Genomic DNA, 23,806 nt, shown 5'->3' with positions numbered 1-23,806 from the left:
TAAGGTGGATTCACTCCCCATCCTGATACCTAGTTGTGGGGGGTGCTTGGTTCACCTCTTGCTGCTCACTTCAAGCTTGGACTTCTATTTCCCTTATTCCATTGCAAGGCTGAGCAGAATTTGCCTGCTTTCGCCTCCAGCACACAACAATCAGCATGATAGCAATCTCCTGGCCAGGTGTGAAGCATTTACTGCTCTCTGCCTCCTTTTTCTATTTCTCAAAGCATGTAATCTCTGGCAAATACCTGCATGCTTTTAGTGCCCCGCCCTCCTTTTCAGGAAGAACTCCTGTTTCTAATTAACACTCAGCCAAGCGGGAGGTAGCAGTTCTGAGACTCATTTCTTCTGCCCAAAGCACCAAGGGCTGGCCCTGGAGGGCAGAGCGGAGGGCCCATCAAGTGGACACCTGGGGTGAAGGGGAGGAGACCCTCCTCCTCCAAAGCAAAGTGCACAGGTGAGTTTAACAACAACAACAACAACAAATCCTTAGCCAGTTGCTTGTAGTAGTTTATTAATTGTGATGCATTACATTATGGTCCATGAATCTGTGTGAATTGTGAGAGAGTCTGTGAAGGAGGAAGGAAGGGAGGGTAGGTATGCCTTCGTCTCTTGTTTGTGGGCTTCCCAGAGGTATCTGGTGGGCTACAGGGTGCTGCTGATCTTGGATTTCTAATTATTCGTACATTTATATCCTGCTCTTCCTTCAAAGAGTCCAGAGTGCTGTACATGGTTATATTTGTCCCCACAACAACCCTGCAAGGTAGGTTAGGTTGAGTGAGAAGTGACTGGCCTAGAATCACCCAGCGAGTTTCATGGCTGAACGGGGATTTGAACTCAGATTTCTCGGGTGCTAGTCCAACCCTTTAACTGCTGTACCATGCTGGCTTAAATTTGGAATCAAACTTGGCACTCCGATAGCTCCAGGTTTCTTTTGTTTTTACGTTTCTGGCCTTTAAGGTAGAGGAGAAAAAGCAGAGTTCAGCCTCCATGCTGTTCCATCCCGTCTGCTTTCGCTTCCTTGCACTCAGAAATTTGTTTGTTTTATTTATTTATTTATTTATTTATTTATTTATTTATTTAGCACATTTCTATACCGCCCTAATCCCGGCCACTTTGCAAATCTTGCAGAGGAGCTTCGGCAAGGAGCTCTGGTCACTGACCCCACATGGGTGGTTTGAGCCAATAGCTCCATTCCCCAGGCTGGAACTGAGGGGCAGAGGAGTTCTGGTCAGTTTCACTGCTGTCATTGGCGATCATATCAGAGGTCATGCTTGCCCGTTTATCCTCTCTTAATTGGCAGTCAGATTGCTTAGGAAATCCTTGGAGACAAAAACAAACACATTTGGGAGCCTGTCATTTAACTGAAACCAGGAGATGCTGCGTGCTCTCTCTCTCTCTCTCTCTCTCTCTCTCTCTCTCTCTGTGCATGCCAGTAGGAAGAAGAGAAATCAATCCTAATATGGTCATTCTACTGGGGAGGCCACCCCAGAGCATAACATTCCTGAGGCAAGTGAAACCTTGCATTCACACATTCACTGATGGGGTCTTCTCAGCTGGCAGAGACTGACTTGGAAAAGGATCTCGGGGTTGTGGTGGGCAGCTAACTGAGAATGCCAAACCAGTGCTCAGCTGCTGGAAAGGAAAAGTGTGCCGTCAGGTCGGTGTTGACTCGTGGTGCCCACAGAGCCCTGTGGATATCTTTTGGTAGAATACAGGAGGGGTTGACCATTGCCTCCTCCCACGCAGTGTGAGATGATGATGCCTTTCAGCATCTTCCTATATCGCTGCTGCCCGATATCGGTGTCTCCCCATAGTCTGGGAAACACACCCGCGGGGATTCGAACCGACAACCTCTGGCTTGCTAGTCAAGTGTGATTAGGTGGCTTGCACAGCAGCTGTAAAGAAGGCTAATTCCATGTTAGAGAACATTGGGGAAGGGGTTGGAAGCGACGTATGCTAAGTCAGACCATTGGTCCATCTAGTTCCTCATTGCCTACCCTGGCTGGCAGCGGCTTCTCCAAGGTTACAGGCAGGGGTCTCTCCTAGCCCTACCTGGAGATGCTGCCAGGGATTGAACCTGGGACCTTCCGCATGCAAGCAGGTGCTCTTCTACTGAGCTATGGCCCCATCCCCTGAAGAAAACATCTTACAGTGCTCATATATCATTTCCCATCCAAATGCAAACCAAGGCAGACCCTGCTTAGCCAAAGGGGACAGTGCCTGCTTGCCACCACAAGACCAGCCGAGTGAATCCCTCGGCATGAGACAAAGATGTGCTTTCCCTCCCCAAACGCCCGTCGGCGTACAGTCTGGGTTTCCTCCTTGCAACTTCCACAAGAGAATTCAGTAATCACAGGCTCTTCCTCTGGCTGGGCTGTCCCTTGCTTAGCCCTGATAGCGCTTTTATGGAGGCATCTTCCTGGAGGCAGCCAGCGGAAGATGGGCTACTGCAGGGCTGGTTCCTGTTTGCCAGCTGTAGCCGACGGGAGCCGTGACTTTCGCCGTCCATGCAGTGAGGTGACCCTGGCGTGGCTCCATCAGGTCAGCCAAAACAGTCTCCTCGTGCTGGGCAAAACATCCCCCCAGATAGCAGAAATCCTCTCCTTGCAACAATAACATTTCCCAGCCCTCCTGGCTCCTTGGGACGCGAGGAAGAGGAAGGGAAGGGAAGGATCGGGCCATCAGCCAGCTTTCTTGCTCTGCCCTTCAAGCATGCTGCCAAGATGCTAACTTGTCTTGAAGGACGCATGTCCAAGGCCATTGATTTGTACGTTGCCCGTTTCTCCATGCAAAATTGTATTTATTCGACTGAGAGATTGCCCATCCAAAAATGGGACAGGGCGGCTCACGGTCAAAATAAAACCATTCAAAATAGTCAGACACAACTCCTTTAAACGCCACGTCAATTTTCTCAAAAGCCGAGCTGAAGAGGTCTTATTGGCTGGCTTGAAGGCGTCTAGGGAGGCTTCCACTGTCCTGAACCCCTTCTGGGATTATTTCCTGACCGCAGTAAAGGGGGGATTTCTGCAAAGTTCTCATGTAAATTCCAAGTTTGACCCACCCCCCACCTCATTGTTTGTTGATTTGGTTTGATTTCTATACCGCCCTTCCAAAATGGCTCAGGGTGGTTTACGTCAAAACAAAACTGAAATCAATGAACGATTAAAATCCAAAACCAGCCAGCGTGGTGTCGTAGTTAGAGTGCTGGACTAGGACCGGGGAGACCCAAGTTCAAATCCCCATTCAGCCATGAGACTTGCTGGGTGACTCTCTGGGCCAGTCCCTTCTCTCTCCGCCTAACCTACTTCGCAGGGTTGTTGTGAGGAGAAACCTAAGTATATAGCACACCGCTCTGGGCTCCTTGGAGGAAGAGCGGGATATAAAATGTAAAAATAAAATAAATAAAATAAAAATGATAAAAACAACATAAAACTATTATTAAAACAGTTTTTTAAAACCCTGGAAACAGCAGCACACGAATGCTGCTGCAGATTTCTGTGCTACCTCCTAGTGGAATCTTACTCTCTGTACACACACTAAGTGGGGACCTTGCATGTTCTTCACAGCGCCACCTGCTGGCCAGATGTTGCATTCTGAGAAGAACCCATTCTTTTTCATTACTACCTTTACGGCAGGCCTGCTCAACTTAGGCCCCCCAGCTGTTTTTGGACTACAACTCCCATAAGCCCCAGTCACAGGGGCCAATAGCCAGGGATTATGGGAGTTGTAGGCCAACATCTGCAGGAGGGCCGAAGTTGAGCAGGCCTGCTTTAGGGTAACTGGGGGAAAGGGTAGGTTCTTCTTGGAATGCAAGAGCTGGTGATGCTCTGAAAATCCCACACAGTTCCAGGCTTGGCATGTGTATAGAGAGCTGGAGTGCGCTAGAAAGTTGTTTAACAAGTGTACCCTTTCTGTTGCAAACCTTCAGCTCACGTACCCCATAGAAATGGTGCATGTGCACAAACATTTAAATGTTGCAGTCTCCCCCTGCTAACTGAGCAAAGAGGCACCTTTTTAAAGTGGTGATTCTCTTTATTGTGCAGGGGGAGAGCAACTGGCCCTATCCGTCCCCAGCACTGCATCCTTCCAGTAGCTGTTGCTGGGGTCTGCCTTCGGTTCCTTTTTTAGATTGTGAGCCCTTTGAGGACAGGGAGCCTTATCTATCCATCCATCCATGTAAACCACTTTGGGAACTTTTGCTGAAAAGTAGTCTATAAATATTCATCGTCATCATTATGATACATGCTATTCCAGGTACTGGCTTACATCCAGACTGAAATTTACTCTCACTGAAATTGATGGGGCAAGTTAACTTGTCCCATTTATTTCAACATCTGTTTATCATAATACTAATGAACTTTATTTGATAGCCGCCCCATATTTTTCTCTGGGCAGGTCATAACACATTAAATCGTGACATACCAAAAAGGCGGGGGGGGGGAGAGAAAATACAAAATACAACACAAAGCCATTTAAAAACCATTTAAAAACAGTTAAAATCAAATTTAAAACCCAAAATTTAAAAGGCCTGCATGAACAAAAAGGTCTTTGCTTGGCATCTAAAAGAACAATGTGATGAAGCCAGGCAAACCTCACTGGGGAGGCTATTCCATAAATGGAGTGCCACCACCAAAAAGGCCCTTTCCTTAGTAGCCACCTGCCTCACCTCATTTGGCAGGGGCAGCTAAACTGAATGTAAGCCAGTGACAGTACGTCTCATAACTATCACATTTATATTTGTGTATACTCGTAAAAACACAAATTTAAGTGTTACCACTAGGAAGACAGGCTGCTCCAGTCACTGGTTCACGTCCACACTAAGTTACTCATAAACAGTCTTATTAAAATTAACAGGACGAGTTTATTTGGTGCTAGTTTCCTGAAACTTGTCAGGTAGGCTGGGGCATCCAGGGTGGGGAGCAATGACTCAGCCGCTGAATTCAATGGGACTTACTCCCAGGGGTGGGGAGTATAGGATTCCTGGCTTTGCGACCCACCCACCCCTGAAAAGGTCCTGCAGATGCCCATGGGTTTGCTGAGCTCCAGCACATAGCCGGCCAATCGGGAGCAGAAGGGCAGGGTCTTTTTCACTCTCTTCCTTCCCCTTCTGCAGTGGGCACGTTGCTGAGGAGCCAGTGGCTTCAAGCCAAGGGTCCTAAGATTGGGGAGGAACGGCTGCAGTGTGGGGAGACAGGAGGGCTCTAAGAACCCCTAGTGCAGGGCTCCTCATCAGGAAGTAGTGTGAAAGTCTGCAGTGGTGTGTGTATGGGGAGTAAGGCCACGCCTGGGACTTGCACACAAGTTTTCTCGCTGTCTGGAACAGTGTTCCCTCTAACAGAAAATGCCGGATGTTCTTGACTACAATCCCCAGCATTCTCAGCCAAAGCTGACTGCAGCTAGGGGTTCTGGGAGCTGTAGTCAACAACAGCTGGGATTCCCTCTTACAGGGAGCACTGCTCTGGAACTGGCCTGGGTCTCCGACCTGGTCCAGCAGCATCATTCTTAGAACGGCTCTATACTCTTCCCTATTCCTTGCCTCCCAAAACGGATCGAGGGGAGGAGAGGATCTGAATGATGATGGACATCATGAAGCTTGGGAATACTGGCTGATCCCTGCAAGGCTGTGTTTGTCAGGGGACCCAAATAGCCAGATGTTTTTTAAAGTCTCTGGAAACCCTCTGAACTGGCAAAGCCAGGGTGGGAATGGAGCTAGGAGCTGTTCCCACGAACGAATGGTATTTTCTGCCTCTCCATCTGGCAGGTGAGAGCGGGTCTTTTTTCGCAGTATCTTGACATTTCCACTTCCCCGTCTGAGCCAATGCAAACATTTTAGTGGGGTGGAGGGAGCTGGGGAGGGGGGCAGAAAGCTCCCTAGACAGATCTGGCATTCTGGCGCTGAGATTTCCATTTCCCAGCTTGGTGGGAAACTTCCGAGGCCACTGGGAAGTGGAGGGGAATCGATTATGCAGCAATTGTGTTTTTAAAAATGTGGAAAAAAAATTTGGTGGGAAATGGATTTTGAGCTCTTTTACTGTGCGTGCGCGCACAGACGCACACACACACACGATTTAGGAGATCAGATGGCAGAAATGCTGAACAGTGCAGAGGGGGCATTATGTAGAATCACTGAAAGAATTTCCAGAAGGTAGAAAGTTTGACAACTTCCCATCTCCACTAGTAATGTCCCCCAGGCTTGGGAGTGAATCGCGAGTGATTTTCCCACTGCCCATCTCTGCTGCCTGAGATGCCCCAGCTGATCTTGCTATTTTGTGCAAAGACAGAACGTGCTTGACTACTGAGGTCCAACTCTTCCACAAGGTGGGGCGTGCGTGTGTCTGAGACATGAGACAGCCCTACTTCGGGAGGAGAGCTGGTCTTGTGGTAGTGAGCATGAATTGCTCCTTGGCTAAGCAGAGTCTGCCTTGGTTTGCATTTGGATGAGTGACTCCATGTGAGCGTGGTAAGATAATTTCCTTTAGGAGATGGGGCTGTAACTCAGTGGAAGAGCATCTGCTTTGCATGCAGAAGGGCCCAAGTTCAATCCCTGGTAGCATCTCCAGGGAGTTTCCCAGATTATGAGCCATGTGCCAATAGCACTCCCAAATACTGCAAGGTGTGATGGAACGGTACAACGGTTCCAAACTGCGAGTAAAGGGCTGTTCAGTGCTTCATGGTCGGCTGGTGGCCGTTCATATTCCTGTCCACTGCAACGTGGTTTCCAGGCAGGTGGTGACCATATTCTCTGTGAACCGCATTATCTGCCCCCTCCTCCTGCCCCATTTTGAGCAAATGAGGTCACAGAAGAGGAGGAGGGGGTGATTTATTATTTATTATTTATTTGATTTCTATGCCACCCTTCCAAAAATGACTCAGGGCGGTTTATACAGAGAAATAATAAATAAATAAGATGGCTCCCTGTCCCCAGAGGGCTCACAATCTCAAAAGAAACATAAGATAGGCACCAGCAACAGTCACTGGAGGTACTGTGCTGGGGGTGGATAGGGCCAGTTGCTCTCTCCCTGTTAAATAAAGAGAATCACCACGTTAAAAGGTGCCTCTTTGTCAAGTTAGCAGGAGCTGATGATGTGACGTCTTAAAAAAAACACAAAACCACCAACTCATCTCCCTTGAGCAAAGCCGCCAGGCAAAGCACCGTTCAAAAGCAAAAATTTGCACAAGCGATCCAGTAAAACAAACAAAAAAATGCTGGAAAGGCCCCCTAGACAGACATCAGGGGAGTTGGGGGTCAGGTGGATTTTGAACAAGAGGGTTGTGATGGGACAGTCAAGACAGCTGTCTACCTTTCTTTGCCCCTGAAAAGTGGTGAGCAAAGCAAGCCCATGCAGAGCCTCTCAGCTCTTAAGGCTCCGCCCACCCGCCCACTGCTCCCCTTTCGCACAGTGTAAAAATAAGAAAAAAAATAGGGGGGAGGGAGATAAAATAAAAAGACAAAATCGAAGTGGGAAGGGGTGCTATGGACAGATCCCTCTCCCCCCCCCCATGAACCACCCACACAATGCTATTTACACCAGGGCAACATAGCTGCAACTCTCCTACAACGGAGAAATACTGCTACTTTCCTGCAACGCAGATGCAATGTTGTAATGCTGCAGGGCAGCAATAAAATCTGAATTAGGGCATCAGAAATATGGACGGCACCACGCAGCAGGTGATGTTGGATCGCGGGCAGTATAGAAGCACACTTGGCAGATATGTTGCGAAACGGTTGCAGCGTGTAATGCGGAAAGCAGCCAGGTGTGACTGGGAGAGACTCCCACCTGAAACCTTGGAGAGCTGCTGCCAGTCAGTGTAGACAATCCTGAGCTAAATGGACCAAGGGTCTGACTCAGTATAAGGCAGCTTCCTATGTAAGGAGGGAAGTTTGTTTTGGGATGGACCATAGCTCAGTGGTAGAACAGTTACCCCTGCTAACTGAGCAAAGAGGCACCTTTCAAAGTGGCGATTCTCTTATGTTTAGCAGGGGGAGAGCAACTGGCCCTATCCATCCCCAGCACAGCATCCCTCCAGTGGCTATTGCTGGTGTCTGCCTCATGTTTCTTTTCAGATTGTGAGCCCTTTGGGGACAGGGGGGCATCTTAATTATGGATCCCTCCCCCATGTGAACCACTTTGAGAACTTTGCTTGAAGAGCAGTATATAAATATTCATAGTAGTAGTAGTAGTAGATCTCAGGTTCAGTCCCAGGCAGGATCTCCAGAAGGTCCCAGTTTCCCTCCCTGGCAGCATCTCCAGGTAGGGCTGGGAGAGACTCCGGCCTGCAACCTTGGATTGCTGCTGCCAGTCAGAGTAGGATCAATGGTCTGACTCGGTAGAAGGCAGCGTCTTCCATTCCTATGAGGTGGTCATCTCAGGCGTGGGTATGAGAAGGGCCTTGGGGGCAGCAAGCACTGCCTCCCACACCATGGGCACGCTTGCCCTGCAGATGGGGAGGCATCTCATTGTTGTCTTTTACCTCCGGCAGCCAAACGTCTTGGACCACCCTCCCCTGGGACCGATGCAAGTTGCTATTGCAAGTTGCTCCTCTTGCTTCGGAGAGGAGAGCTGGTCTTGTGGTAGCCAGCATGACTTGTCCCCTTAGCTAAGCAGGGTCTGCCCTGGTTGCATATGAATGGGAGACTAGAAGTGTGAGCCCTGGAAGATATTCCCCTCAGGGGATGGAGCCGCTCTGGGAAGAGCATCTAGGTTCCAAGTTCCCTCCCTGGCAGCATCTCCAAGATCGGGCTGAGAGAGAGACTCCTGCCTACAGCCTTGGAGAAGCCGCTGCCAGTCTGTGTAGACAATCCTGAGCTAGATAGACCAAGGGTCTGACTCAGTATATGGCAGCTTCCTATGTTCCTATTTCAGGCTGGCCGTGAGATCTGGAGAAACCTGATGGTGCAGCCCTCCGTGGGGAGTAGCTCTGGTAGCACAACAGGAATGGCAAGCTGTTTTGAAGGAGGTCAAAGGGACCACATTCATCTTCCTAGCCAAGGGCGGCGGGGGGGGGGGGGAGAGATACAGGTTATTAGATACAGAGAGAATAACAGGAGAAAACACCCCACCGACACTTCCTCCCATTGTGTCGCCCGAGGGGTCAGGGGAGGATAGACCTGCATAAACACTTAAGACTCTTCCTTTGACTTCCATCCCCAGCCAACGCCCAGCCTCCTACATTGAAATCGGGGGGGGGGGAGGGCAGGGAGAAGCCGCATTTAGCATCTTCCTCTCCAAAGCCAGAAGCTGTCCGCTGGGTGCTGTAAGGACAAAGAGCACAGCTGCACAGACCTGACTAGCAAGCCAGAGGTTGCCAGTTCGAACCCCTGCTGGTCTGTTTCCCATATTGGGCAGCAGCGACAGAGGAAGATGCTGAAAGGCATCATCTCATACTGCGCGGGAGGAGGCCATGGTCAACCCCTCCTGTATCCTACCAAAGACAACCACAGGGCTCTGTGGGCACCAGGAGTCGACACCGACTCAACGGCACCCTTTACCTTTATACAGTAAGACCAGAGTTAAGGCTATCTCATTTGGGCTCAAGCTCGGTAAATCTGGGACACTGGAATCTCAAGCTGACACCTTAACAGACATGCCGCTTGAATTTTGCCCTCCCTGCACATTTTTCCTTGGTTTTTATGGCCTCAATCAAGATGGGTAGGATGGAGGAGGAGAGCTAGTCCTGTGGTAGCAAGCATGAATTGTCCCCTTGGCTAAGCAGGGTCTACCTTGGCTTGCATTTGAATGGGAGACATGTGTGAGCACTGTAGGATATTCCCTTGAGGGGATGGGGCCACTCTGGGAAGAGTATCTGCACGTTTGCATGCAGAAGGTTCCATGTTCCTTCCCTGGCATCACAAGGTGACATTCCCTACTGGGTTGCCATAGCCTGGCTTTCCAAATCCAGGTGCCTAATTTGCATATTATGGAAATAGGCTTGAAAATAATTTTTGAGCCCAATAGTGGCTGCATGTTTTGCTCCATCACTTTGCTTCTACAGGGGCTGGAGCTCAGCTTTTTCTTTTTCTTTTTCTTTTTTAAAATGAAACTGAAATCCGAGCGAATCTGCGTGGACAAAGCAATCTGGGTGAGATGTTTAAAATCTGGGTGAAATCTGGAATTTTTTTTTTATGGGGGGGGACATGGCAACTCTAATCCAACTGGCACCAGCAAAGTTGCCTCACTCCATGAGTATCCACAAGGATCTAATCCGCCAGCCCCCTCCAGCTCAAATCCCAAGACTCACTCACCAAAATAACTGCCCCGAAACCCCAACGGTGGTAACTTCTCCAAACACCCCCCCCCAAAATAAATTCACCCTCCCCTCTCTTACTTAAACATTTCATGCACCAAACAACCCCCCTCCCATTCCGGACCAGACCAGCCCCAGACCAGATTTCACCGCAACTGTTGTTTATACAGCACACTTTCCTCTGTTTTCTGGCCACCATTGTCTCTGACCAGCCTTGGCTTTTAGTGCAGATGGGCAACCCCAGAGCGGCCCTCCCTCCCTCCCTCCCGAGCAGCCGTGTCCACACTTTCCTGCCCCCTCCTTAGAGCAGTCGGGCCTCCCTGCTGATGGAGACAGAGCCGAGGAAATGGCGCCGATGGCTTTGCAGAGGAGAAGCTCAGGAAACTCCCGGCTTGATTGCTCAGGGTTATCTTGCTTCTTCAGCCGCCTCTGAAAATGCTTCACTCAGCACCGGCAAGCCCAGGGATGCTCAGATGGGAACCTAAGACGCCGGGGGGACCCCTTCACCAGAAGGCCAGCATTTTGCCGGGTCCAACAGCCAAATGGTCTTCTGGCAGCTGGCCAGGATTGCCGCTTGGAAAACAAGGTCTACTTCCTAGAATTAGGTTCTGCTAAGTGACCCAGTCATGGGAGGAGAGCTGGTCTTTGTGGTAGCGAGCGTGACCCGTCCCCTTTGCTAAGCAGGGCCTGCCCTGGTTTGCATTTGAATGGGAGACTACATGTGTGAGCACTTCAAGACGTTCCCCTTAGGGCAGGTCTGCTCAGCTTCCACCTTCCTGCAGATGTTGGCCTACAACTCCCATGATCCCTGGCTGTTGGCCACTGGAGCTGGGGATTATGGGAGTTGTTGGGGATTGTGGGAGTTGTAGTCCAAAAACTGCTGTGGGGGTGGGGTGGGGGCAAAGTTCAGCAGGCCTGCTTTAGAGCAGGGATTCTCAATGTTGGGTCCCCAGATGTTATTGGACTTCAGCTCCCATAATCCCCAGCCCCAGTGGCCTTTGGTTGGGGATTATGGGAGTTGAAGTCCAATAACGTCTAGGGACCCAACCTTGGAGAAGCCGCTGCCAGTCTGGGTAGATGGACCAAGGGTCTGACTCGGTAGAAGGCAGCTTCCTATGACCCTACCCACAATCTGGGTCCCACTGGTTCCTGGCCTAGCTCCATTTGCCCCCCCCACCCAGTGGGATGGTGGGGCGAATGATGGTGGCAAAGCGCCACCATGTTTCCCCTGAACGGGCTCCTCTGCTTGATCCTCCCATGCTGTCTCTGCCTCAAGAGCAGCAGCACCAACAGAAAACACTTTGCACGGTTTTCCTGCCTGGGTGTGCCTTTCACTCTCATGAATCTAGAAGTCAGGACTGGAATCGGGGCATTCTTGAACTCGGGTCCCTTGCCACAATGGCCAAAGGCAGAAAGGAAAGGTGTAGTCTACCTGGACGTTTCCCAGCTTTTAGTTCACATCTCCTAAGGCATGGAGTGGGTGCGTTCACAGATCGGCCGAATTTACCCTGAGGTCCCTACCAGCTATCAGGGAGCATTTCACACATGATCAGGTTTTCCATTGCACATTGAAGAGTGTAGCCTGATTCATATCCGGAGTTTAAAAAAAAAAAATCCAGCCTGATTTATATCCTGGGTTCAAAAAATCCATTTTTTGCGCTGGTTTTGGGGAGCAACTTTGAACTTGCAGTAAAGCCTTGACGGGAAGCCTGCTGTCTAGGAAAGCACGTGGAGACCCCAGGGCAGCATTTATCCTGTTTTTTCCCAACTGCACAAGAAGGTGGTGCAGGGCCCCCCTCAATTGTGGGCACCTCCCAAACCTTTTCTAATGGGGGGGGGCAAAGGGAAGGGATAATGAGAATGAAGAGAGAATGGAAAGAGACAGAGAGGGAGGAGAGAAGAAAGGGAGGGAGATAAGAGAAGGGAAGAAAAGAGAAAAGAAAAGAAGGTGTCTTGCACAGAACGGATGAGACCATCTTCTTTCCCAAGCTGTAGTTCAGGACAGAGACATCTTTTCTTATCTTTCTAGGAACCTGTTCCTTGATCCCTGAGCGGCCCCATCCCCTACGGGGAATATCTTACAGTACTCACATGTAGTCTCCCATTCAAATTCAAACCAGGGCATACCCTGCTTAGTAAAGGGGACAATTGCTACCACAAAATCAACTCTCCTCCACATTTTGAAATTTTGCTTATTTTATTGATATGAGGGCTTTTTAAAAATTACTTGTTATACATTTATCTATTCTCTATTGTAATGGCACATGGCTACACACAAAAATGAGCTGAACAGAACTGAAGTGGAGATTTGGATAGAAATAGTCCTGGTTTCTTTGTTCTAATGCAGTGTTGCCTATTCCTTTTGCATTCTAAAAACAGTGAGGGGGAAACCCCTGGCTGAACATGTGTATGCAAAGTTGGAAAGTTAAGCAGCTGAGAGAGGAGAGCTGGTCTTATGGTAGCAAACATAAATTTCCCCCCTTTGCTAAGCAGGGTCTGCCCCAGTTTGCATTTGAAGGGGAGACTACATGTAGCACTGTGAGATATTCCTCGGGGATGGGGCCGCTCAGGGAAGAGCATCTAGGTTCCAGTTTCCCTCCCTGGCATCTCCAGGAGAGGATCGAGAAAGACTCCTGCCTGCATTCTTGGAGAAGCTACTGCCAGTCTGTGTAGACAGTACTGAGCTAGGTAGACCAATGGTCTGACTCAGTATATGGCAGCTTCCTGTGTTCCTATGAGTATGAAAGAGAAGAATGCTCAGGAACATGATTCCAGCCACTTGGCAAGATTCAGGCCACTTTAGAAACTTTTCTAAAACATTGAAAAGCTGTACAGAAATATTCTAATCATATTCGAAAAGCAGCACAGAAATCCTAATTGCATCTGACCTTTCCTATCTAACAAGGATGTGTCTCCAGCAACGATTGTCTGGTTGCTTCCGTGCCGTGTGCAGGGTTTTGAATATGCAAGCAGAGAAATGTAATTTTGGGCCGTACGGTCTGCGAAGAAAGAGGGGATTGTCGAAGACATTTTTGGCTTAGATGGTTGGCTAAGAAGGCTTGCATGCCACCTGCTGGTGGAAAGGGGAGGTTCACATCCCAGGTTCTGTGGTGAATGGTTTTAGCCACTTATGTCTGGCAATTCATAGGCGCCTTTATACCGAGTATATGCATACTTTATACATAGGAACCGTTATGCCTTTATACTGAGTCAGGCCATTGGTCCATCTAGCTCAGTATTGCCTACACAGACTGGCAGCGGCTTCTCCCAGGTTTCAGGCAGGAGCCTCTTTCAGTCCTATCCTGGAGATGCTGCCAGGGAGGGAACCTGGAACCTTCTGCATGCAAACATGGGACATAGGAAGCTGCCATATACTGAGTCAGACCATTGGTCCAACTTGGAACCTTCTGCATGCAAGCAGGCAGGGGCTCTTCCCAGAGCGGCCCACCCCCTAAGGGGAATACCTTACAGTGCTCACATGTAGTCTCCCATCCAAATGCAAACCAGGGTGGACCCTGCTTAGCAAAGGGGACAGTTCGTGCTTGCTACTACATTGCTTACTACTGTTCCTTTTGGATGCCTATGTTCAGTCAAACCATCTCCCGCACAGTAGGAGATGATGCCTTTCTTCATCTTCCTATATCACTGCTGCCCGAAATAGGTGTTTCCTGAGAAACATGGTATGGTCTGGGAAACATGGTCTGGGAAACATACCAGTGGGGATTCGAATTGGCAACCTCTAGCTTGCTAGTCAAATCATTTCCCGCTGTGCCATAGGATAGTTCAATTGTGGTAGCTGTGTTGTGTGCAAAAATTGCATGAGACCTTGTTTGTTTGTTAACCCAGTAAATGGAAGGGTATACAATCTGAGTTTTTTTAAAAACATGCTATAGTAAGTGAGTGGTATACATTTTCAGATACCCTTGATCATTACTATTTGTAGGTAAAACTATTAGAGCCATCAAAACATGAATTGCAGAACATAAGAGCTGTATCAAGAGAGAAGTATTACAAGCTAATACTTGGCTAAGCATTTTTGAAGGACATGCAGTTTTGGTGTGTTGAGAGTGTGAATTTGGCTAATAAAAATTGCAATAAATGACTATTAAAAAGTGCTTTTTGGGATCCATTCTTTATAGACATGGATTCCTTTGAGATTAATGAAGATATAAATTGGAGGGTGATGTTTTGAATGAAATCTCTGACCATTGTTGTTGAATCAATTTGTAATAATAAGGCAGAGGAGGTTTGGAAATTTATATTACAGCCACAGAGGAGTGTGATAAGTATGCTCAGGATTAGATCTGCTATTAAAGGACATAATGAGGTTCAGGTTCTTAGTGATTTAACTTTGTCAAGTATTTAAGCCCTACCTCTGTGAGAGTTTGAATAACTGCTAATATTCATGGAGTGCAGCCATACATCTGTATTGAGAGGTGAGCCCTAGTTAAATCTTTGTGTGAAATAGATCCTTTGGATATGTATCAGATTTTCAGTTATGTCAAGAGTATATATGGTTTGTGTTTGTGTATTGGGAGATCTTTTGCATTTTGAGATGCTTTATTGTAAATTGGCTATATTTTGTTTTAAGGAGCATATTCTATGCAAGTGTGAATAGGAACACAGGAAGCTGCCATTTACTGAGTCCAACCATTGGTCCATCTTGCTCAGTATTGTCTTCACAAACTGGCAGTGGCTTCTCCAAGGTTGCTGGCAGGAATCTCTCTCAGCCCTATCTTGGAGAAGCCAGGGAGGGAACTTGAAGCCTTCTGCTCTTCCCAGAGCGGCTTCATCCCCTGAGGGGAATATCTTGCAGTGCTCACACATCAAGTCTCCCATTCATATGCAACCAGGGCAGACCCTGCTTAGCTAAGGGGACAAGTCATGCTGGCTACCACCAGACCAGCTCTCCTCTCTATTGTTGTTGGGAGGTCAGATAAAGAGTTTCAAATCATTTTGATGATTCAAGGATTTATGTGTTGATTTGAGTATGTATGTGGGTAACTTTTAAAATAGTATATATTAAATATCCAGTAGTTTTCATCCTTTGGTATGTTTTGAGAAAGATCCTTGCAGTATTAGGTTGCAGTTGAGTGTGTCTTCTTAATGCATTTTTACAGATCTATTTAATACTTCATTCAGCAAAATGTACCATGTTATTGAGGTGCAATATAGAGTTTTCATTGGACCCACTTAGGTCTGTTTTCTTTTTGTTGCTTTGATACCTGTGTCCTGGCAACCTGTTTGCCTATTTTGCCCTTTTAGGGCCACGTTCCAGGTGTGCTTTAAGGTTGCCGTCTTCCATGTCCCAGCAGCATCCCCTCAGAGGCGAATGTATTTGGGCGTTGTGTTGGTGGTCCCACCCTGACATTAAGCCAAGCCAGTGCCCCAGTGGGTATTATAAATTTTAAAACTGTGAAATAATTGGGAGGTATGGCAGGAGGTCTCAAATTTGGATTCCTAGCGCTTAGACTACAACTCCCATCATCCAGAGCCACAGGCCAGTGTGGCTGGGGATAATGGGAGTTGTAGTCCAGCAATCTGTAGGGATGCAAGTGTGGGGATCCCTGGGCTATGGGGTTGGCTGTAGTTACTCATTAGTGAAGGGAAGGCTTTGCCTTAGTGGCCAGCTAGCCGATTGGGCGACTGGTCCAGCTAATTTGAAATGTGGAAAACTCAAAGCCACCGCTCAACAAGGATGTTACAGCACATGTAATTAGCCTGTAGATTGTGCCAATGGCCACTTGCTTAGATGACTTTTCAGTTAAATGGAGCCTCCAGCGTCAGGGGCAGCATTTCTCAGAATATCAGATATCAAGATAATACAACAGAGGGTGTCTGCACATCCTCAAGCTCTAGCCCTCAGGCCCTGGTTGCGGGCATGACCCACCAACTTCAAATGTTCAGTCTCAAAGGGGGCTTGTGAGCGCTTGCTTCCTTCCTTGAAATCAGGGGGGCCGGAAAGTGTCTCCTCCCACCACCCCCAATTTCAATAACGCAAGTGGTCAGAGCTGATTTTTATCCATGGTCCTCTTGGGTCCTCAGCTGCAAAGTGGTGAGTAGCCCATTGGAAAATGTATGGCTGCAGCTTCTGTTGGGGTTTAAAAGTCGACGAGCAATTTTTAAATCCTAACAGAACGTCAGAAAATTATTCCATTCCAAGTGACCCGACAGCTTCGACAGGGTCGTGTTGGCTCTCTTGACAATTTTCCTGTGAGGCTGGAGCAGATAATGATCCCACTAATTCCAGCCTACTCGGCGAGCAGACAGATGGAAGATGCTAGCATGTGTCTCTTCCCCAGAAACTCACACCCCCACTCCAAGTTCTTGAAAAATTACCTTTGTTGCCAAAATTTAAAACTTTCTTTAAATATATTTAAATTTAAAAGGAAAAAATAGAACCCCCCAGCAACCCCGTGCTTCTGCTACACACAAGCTCGCTTGTGCTTGACCTTATTGAGACAAAGCTCGACTAGGTGGGGGCTTTTGAACTAGCAGCCAAGAAGGGTGCAGGGAACCATGAAGCCCCCCCTGCCTTCCAGCTTCTCTCAAGGGAGAAAGGCAAGCCCTCTGCTTCGGCGAACTGAGTGTGTCTTCCCCCGTGTCATTTTTAAAAACTGAGAGCAACAAGGGGGGTCTCTTGTGTGTGCATGCTTAGAGACTCTGGAGTTGTGACTCCCCGTGAGTTAGGCACTCCGTTGAACTCCTTTAAAAGGGAAATATCACAGGGGTGAAGAACTAAAGCCAGACTTTGCTTTGCGGAGATATGGAGGGGGGTCCTCCAAAGGTTGGTTCAGATCCAGGTCTCTCTGGAAGCCGAGAGTGGTAGCAGCGGCGATCAGATACCACACTGGAGCAGGGGTGAGTGAATGAAACGAAAACTCCTGTGGGGGCATTCCTCCCCGCTAGCCTTAGCCCTCAAGACTCAGATGAGGGGCGGCTTCTGTTGGGATTCACAGGAGAGGGAATAACTTTTAAATCCCGACAGAATGTCCGAAAATGATCAGACTGATCCAACTAACCCTACCATGTTGATGGAGTTGTGTCAGCTCTCCTGCCAATTTTCATGCGGGATGAGATGATCCAATCATTTTCAGCACACACACGGGCCATTAAATATTCTTTAAGCACTCTGGTCAAGTAAACCTAGACCTAGAACTGTCAATAAAGTTAAGAAAAGGGATCCACTTGTCTCAAAAAAATAAGTTGCAAGATGCTCTAATTTGGGAGGATAGCTTGTCCTGTATTAGCACCCCCCTCCCTTTCTGAAACCATTCCCCTTATGATGGCCTCCCCCCCCCACCCCCCAATTAGAAGCACAGTTACAATTTTGCGGATGTGAACACCACTTCTGCAAAGCTGAGGTTTTAATTTCTCTTACGTCATTCAGTAAAACGATCTCCAGTTTATATGGCCCAACCCTCCCAACAACATCTTTGATAGACTGCAAGACCCTCTGCCAAAATGGAAAGATGTGGACCCGGCCATTACATCAGGGGCTATGTACCTCATGGCACCGCGGGAAAATGACTTGTCTAGCAAGCCAGAGGTTGCCAGTTCGAATCCCCGCTGGTATGTTTCCCAGGCTATGGAGTCGATACCGACTCGATGGCACACTTGACCTTACCTGGCTCGCCACCATTTCTCCAGCATGCAGGCTGATGATCAAGCTCTCTGCCTCCCACCCTGTTTTGATCTAATGCAGGATTGAAAATGGGAAGCGAGCCCAGCTCCAGAATTAGGTAGGACGTAGGAGCCCTCTCTGGCCCTCATGTCGATCGTGAGAACAGCCCTGTTAGGTTCTCTGAAGAGAGAAGGAATGACAACGATAGACCTTAATTCCTACGCTGGTTGTTCACACTGGACCCCGCGGTGAAAAGGATAGGGTGTGGGGGAAGAGACAGGCCTTTCTCCATTTAACTAAGTGGTAACAGTAGGGAAATGCTTGACTATCAAGCAGAAGGTTGCTGGTTCGAATCCCTGCTGGTACTATATCGGGCAGCAGCGATCTAGGAAGAAGCTGAAAGGCATCACCTCATGCTGCGCGGGAGGAGGCAATGGTCAACCCCTCCTGTATTCTACCAAAGACAACCATAGGGCTCTGTGGGCACCAGGAGTCAAAATTGACTTGACAGCAGACTTCACTTTTAATACCGGTAGTAGGGAGATCAGCTTCGGTGGCACAGCGGGGGAGCAGCTTGCCTAGGGAGCAAGAGGCTGTGAGTTCAAATCCCCGCCGGTGTGCTTCCTAGACTGTGCCTAGTACATATATTTGGAGTTGCCTATAGCAGGCAGCAGAGATATAGGGAGGTGCTGAAAGGCATCGTCTCATATTGCAAAACAACAACGGAGGGGATCTGAAATGTAGCACAGAGAAACCAAACAGATCCTGATAATATAACCAAAAACAAAACCAACCACTAAATATGTGAATATAAATTGTATTGACAGTAGATCAATAAAACAAATTTATATATAGTGATCTGGATATATATCAATAAAATGTAATGACAACACATATGTACAAACAACAGAACAATAATATCAAAGACTATGAGACCACAACAGCGATCCAGTATTGAAAGCCCTTTCAGTGTCTCTTTTCTAAGTGTCCTATAAGTTCAGTCAATCTTCGATAAATGTCAGCCGTGGTATCATGTTATTTTTTCTCTGTTGGACAATGAGTATTTCCAGAGGCGTATCTAGGGAAAATAGCGCCCAGGGCAAACACTGAAATTGTGCCCCCTGTCCAAGCATCTGACACCCATCTTTGAGATAAATTTACCATAATATCAGCTGAAAAATAAAAGTCAGGCTCATTAATCTTTTAATCTTTCAAAAACTATTTTAGCAGTGGACGTAGCCAGACCAAAAAATGCTGGAAAACTACAAATTTCAGTATGCTGGGGCTCGTGAAATACCCCAATACTATGTGGAGGTGTACTTGGAAAACTAAACAGAAGTCCCTGTCTAATTCTCTACTATGTATTGTAGCATCACCATTACATAAGTTTTAAAAATAAATGGAGAATTTGACTTTTCCCAGATACTCTGTAAATAATTAAAGGATACGCAGAGTAAACTGTGTCACTGCTTGGAATATATTCTAGTCTTTCAGAAAGACAGTTAAAATGAGAGAAAGAGAGCAAGAAACTCCCAGTGGGCCTTAATACTAAGGATTTCACACTGATTCAAAGACAAACTCACCATTAATAGCCATATTATTAAGACATAACGTTTAACTCACTTATCACAAGAAGCAAAGTAAGAGCCAATGAATACAATCCTAGCTCATAAGCCTCAGCTCAGTATTGACAAGCCCTGATTCTCTGTACATAGTGCCAATCTGAATATGTGTACAGTGACTTATATTATATATTATTATTTTTTTACCTGTAGCCCCTTCAGGGGGCTTCCTAAAGGCTGGGGGGGTTGCAAAGGTTCCTCCTCCCCCCACTGGCCTCTAGGGCCTCGCAGGGACCATCTGAGCATGTGCAGTGGCCATTTTTAAAAATCTTTTTTTGAAAAATGGCCTCTGAAAACAAAATGGCCACCGTGCATGCTCAAATGGCCTCTGCAAGGCCTGGCATGACCTAGGGCCTCACATTTGAGCATGCAAGGTGGCCATTTTGTTTTTGGCAGCCTTTTTAAAAAAAAATTATTTACAAAATGGCGCCCCCTTCAAGTGGCGCCCAGGGCACATGCCCTGCCTGCCCTACCCTTAGATACACCCCTGAGTATTTCTCAGAGGGAATCCATCAGTTTCCCATCACCTGTCCATTCTACAAGATATCCATATTAACCCGTAATGTATTGATAATGATCTGTTTCTAACATAATAAGTAAATGGCCAACTGGCTCTTTAAAATAATGTTTTATATTTTATATACATTTAGCAATGTCTTTTATCCCTGTTCAATAAATATAATAAGTGAAATTTTAAATACTATGGACATGTCTTGCAATTAATATTCAATCATTATGACTAGAAAAAGTTCTAAAACTTAAACTTACATAAGGAGTTTACCCCTATAATAAGAGGCATTAATACTTCAAATTCAAAAGTCTTATCTATTTCAAGCAAACTCATCCCCAGTTATCTTAGTTCTAATCATGCAATATAAAAAATCATCAAGCATACGTTCTCATGGTGTATAAACAACATTCCCTCTAAGTTATTTCTGACCTCTCTCCTCGAAGGTTTCCAACAGACTGAAGACCTCTGGTGAAGCTATTTATACCAGTTGTGTCAAATCAGTTGATACGGCTTAAAATCCTTAAAGGGATAGGATCATCCATTGATTGAGATTCAAGACATCAGCCTTAAAGGAATAAAATTTTACTTTTCTTTATAAATATGATCTAGATTTTCATTGAGGCCCATAGGAGACATGGATTTTAAAGTAAGAATCCAAAAGGCTTCTCTTTGATTTAATTTAGAACTTAGCTCTTCTTCTTCTTTTTTTGTATTTACTGCTACTCTTTCAATCGCAAAAAAATTCATAGTTTCTGGTGAATGTCTCAATTTAATAAAATGTTCTGTGCAGGGGACCTCCATATTTTTAGTTCTAATTTTACTCTTACATTCTATACGGATTCTTAAAGGTCTACTAGACTGACCCACATAGAAAAGACCACAGAGACAGACAATGTCAATCCACAAATGTTGTTTATGCCAAGTAGTAAGTGTTGATCTCTTTTGATCTTTTTGCAATAGCTGTTGTGGTCTCATAGTTTTCAATATTATTGTTCTATTGTTTGTACATATGTATTGCTATAAATGTTTTGTTATTACATTTTATTTATATATATCCAGATCACTAAACATAAATTACCAATCTACTTTCAATACAATTTATATTCACATATTTAGTGGTTTGTTCATTTTTGGTTATATTATCAGGATCTGTTGTTTTGTTTTTATCATCTCATATTGTGCGGGAGGCAGCACTGGTCAACCCCTCCTGTATTCTTCCAAGAAAATCACATGGAATGTGATCGCTAGGAGTCGACACCGATGGCACAATAGTAAGGAGAGGGGATCTTTCCTCACTTTGAGAATTGCAGCTTCTACGAAAAAACAAGCCAGCCAACCCACTATTGTCTAAACCAGGCCTGTTTAACTTTGGCCCCCCTGCAGATGTTGGCCTACAACTCCCATAATCCCTATTGGCCACTGTGGCTGGGGATTGTGGGAGTTGTGGTCCAAAAACAGCTGGTGGGGGCGGGCTAAGTTGAGCAGGCCTGATCTAGTTTGACGGGCAGCATGCCATGTGTCCCCTCACCTGAAACTTGATCCTGTTTTAACTGTGGAGCTTGACCTTTCTGCACACATACAAAGCAAGTGCTCGGCCACTGAGCTGTGGGTCCTTCCCCGTGACCTGCTGCACACCGACTGCCTCAGTCTGAGTCAGCCCTTTGGTCCTGACTAATGGAAATTGCCTTGAAAATAATTTTTGAGCAGAATAGTGGCTGCAGGTTTTGCCCCACAATTCCGCTTCTACAAAGGCTGGAGCTCAGCTTTTTCTTTTTCTTTTTAATGAAAGCTGAAATCCAGGTGAATCTGGGTAAGATGCTTAAAACCCAAATGAAACCCAGAATTTCGGGAGGCATGGCCACTCTACCCAGAAAGAGATGCTAGGAGGGGAACAGAGTCTTATCCATCACCCCTCTTGCTTCCTTCATAAGGGAGGGGTATGTGTGCTTGCTTGGCGAAAGTGGTTATCTTAGCTTAGCTAACCAACTGCTGCTTAGCTTAGCTAACCAACTGGTTATCCCGTGCTGCTGATGCCCCCAAACAGAAGCAAGCCCAGCTACGGGGTGGCGGGAGGCATTTACAGGATGGAACTGCCAGCCACTGGAAGGTTTTAATACCTCCTCCCCTTTGACAATTCTCCCATGCTTGCATGCATACAATTGCAGAGATCAGACCATTTCCCCCGGGTGCTCTCTGAAATCTTCGCCTGGAGATGGCAGGGTTTGAACCTGGGACCTTCAAGATGCTAAGCGGATGCGCCACCATCAAGCTATGGCACAAGAGTCAGGCACAGGTGGGTGGAACCTTCTCTCTCACCACTTGACCACTTCCCTAGGCTCCTCAATCAATGTTTTGGTTCCTGTGGCCCCCTGCTCTCATCCTGTCCCCAGTCCTTGGGAAACGTCACATTCTGAATACAAAGCAATCAAGACACAAACTCCAGGAAAAACCCACCCCAAACATTTGTGCAATTATTGAAGACATCTGAAGCATTATACTAGTTACACCCTGCTGCAAAATTCTCTGGGCATCAGGTTTCCTCCACCATAGACCACGGGTCAGGCCCACAAGTTTTGAGCATCAGTACCATCTCAGCCGATTCAGGCTCACTGTGATTTTTGGCACTCTTTGAGTCTATGTACACCATGCAGCGGGTTTACCCAAGCCTTTGTCTCAGAGCAAGCCCAGGTGAGGGAAAGCAAAATGCTGAATCATCTCCCCCCTGAGCTTTCTGAACAAAGGCTTCTCCCCAAAACTTTCCTGGACTTCTAGTAGTTTATTCGCTGCCACCACACCTGAATTATTAACAGAGTTTATCTCCCCGCTGCCCGCCAACTGGCTTGGGTGAATTTCCAGGGAAACTCTCCTTCTCTTACTACTGGAAAAGTACAGAATCCTTCCACATGCAAGCATACACATGGTGAGAAAACTTGGTAGCTGATGCACGATCAAATTGGGATGTGTTCTGCACCATAGAAAAAAAATACACAAACCCTTTCTTGAGTTAAAAATCCACTCAAAGAGGCTGGTTAAAGTTGCAAAGAACAAAAAAGGGGGAAATTAACTTTAGTCAAAATACTACAGACAGTTTCCGTCTGAGGCTCTCTCAGCTTTTAGTAACAGGTAAAAGAAACACTCAGTGGTTGCAAGAATGCTTCCAAAAAGCACCCCAGTCCAAGGAACAGGGATGTAAGAAAATACAAAAGCACCTTCAAAGGTTTACAGAGACATAGGAAGCTGCCATATACTGAGTCAGACCAGTGGTCAATCTAGCTCAGTTATTGTCTTCACAGACTGGCAGCAGCTTCTCCAAGGTTGCAGAAGGTTCCAAGTTCCCTCCCTGGTAGCATCTCCATGTAGAGCTGAGAGAGACTCCTGCCTGCAACCCTGGAGAAGCTGCTGCCAGTCTGGGTAGACAATACTGAGCTAGATGGACCAAGGGTCTGACTCAGTATAAGGCAGCTTCCTATTCAATTTCCATTCCTCTGACAACATCAATAAGATCTTTATAGTAGTCTTTAAAAAGCTTTTAACACACCATTGCAAATCTGGCCGCTGCTGACCGGATGGTCAAGACAACAAAAGTATAAACATACTGAAAGCCTTTCAATGTTATTGCCTCTTTTCCATCTCTGGGGGTGTAGAGTTGGTCAAAAATCACAGTGAGCATCCACCCACCCACCCCACCCCCGCAGATGGTACCAACTGCCCCATGAGCCTCTGCACCCCTTAATTATAAGATTGCTTCACCCACTCCAGGTCTCTTTGATCCAGCAGAGTTATTGTCCCTCAGAATTTAAGGTA

At 46.9% G+C, this 23,806-nt stretch overlaps 2 long non-coding RNA genes across 3 annotated transcripts in view; one reads left to right on the top strand and one right to left on the bottom strand.

Annotated features, from left to right (window-relative positions):
* Positions 1-233: 233 nt before the first annotated feature.
* LOC128338117 (uncharacterized) overlaps positions 234-23,806 on the top strand; it is a 31,889-nt gene continuing 8,316 nt past the window's right edge. Inside the window, exons 1-2 of the long non-coding RNA XR_008312520.1 lie at positions 234-454; positions 22,168-22,295. This is a non-coding gene — a long non-coding RNA (uncharacterized LOC128338117). The remainder of the gene's footprint in view (positions 455-22,167; positions 22,296-23,806) is intronic.
* LOC128338118 (uncharacterized) lies at positions 492-20,588 on the bottom strand. 2 transcript variants are annotated; one of them, XR_008312521.1, is made up of 2 exons: positions 20,432-20,588; positions 492-1,319 (listed from the first exon to the last, which is right to left on the bottom strand). It is a non-coding gene; the product is annotated as an uncharacterized LOC128338118 (long non-coding RNA). The 2 variants fall into 2 exon arrangements; XR_008312522.1 differs by having other exon boundaries at positions 20,387-20,450.

Source organism: Hemicordylus capensis, chromosome 15, assembly GCF_027244095.1.
Source record: "Hemicordylus capensis ecotype Gifberg chromosome 15, rHemCap1.1.pri, whole genome shotgun sequence".
Lineage (NCBI taxonomy): Eukaryota > Metazoa > Chordata > Lepidosauria > Squamata > Cordylidae > Hemicordylus > Hemicordylus capensis.
This window is presented reverse-complemented; position numbering and strand designations above follow the sequence as displayed.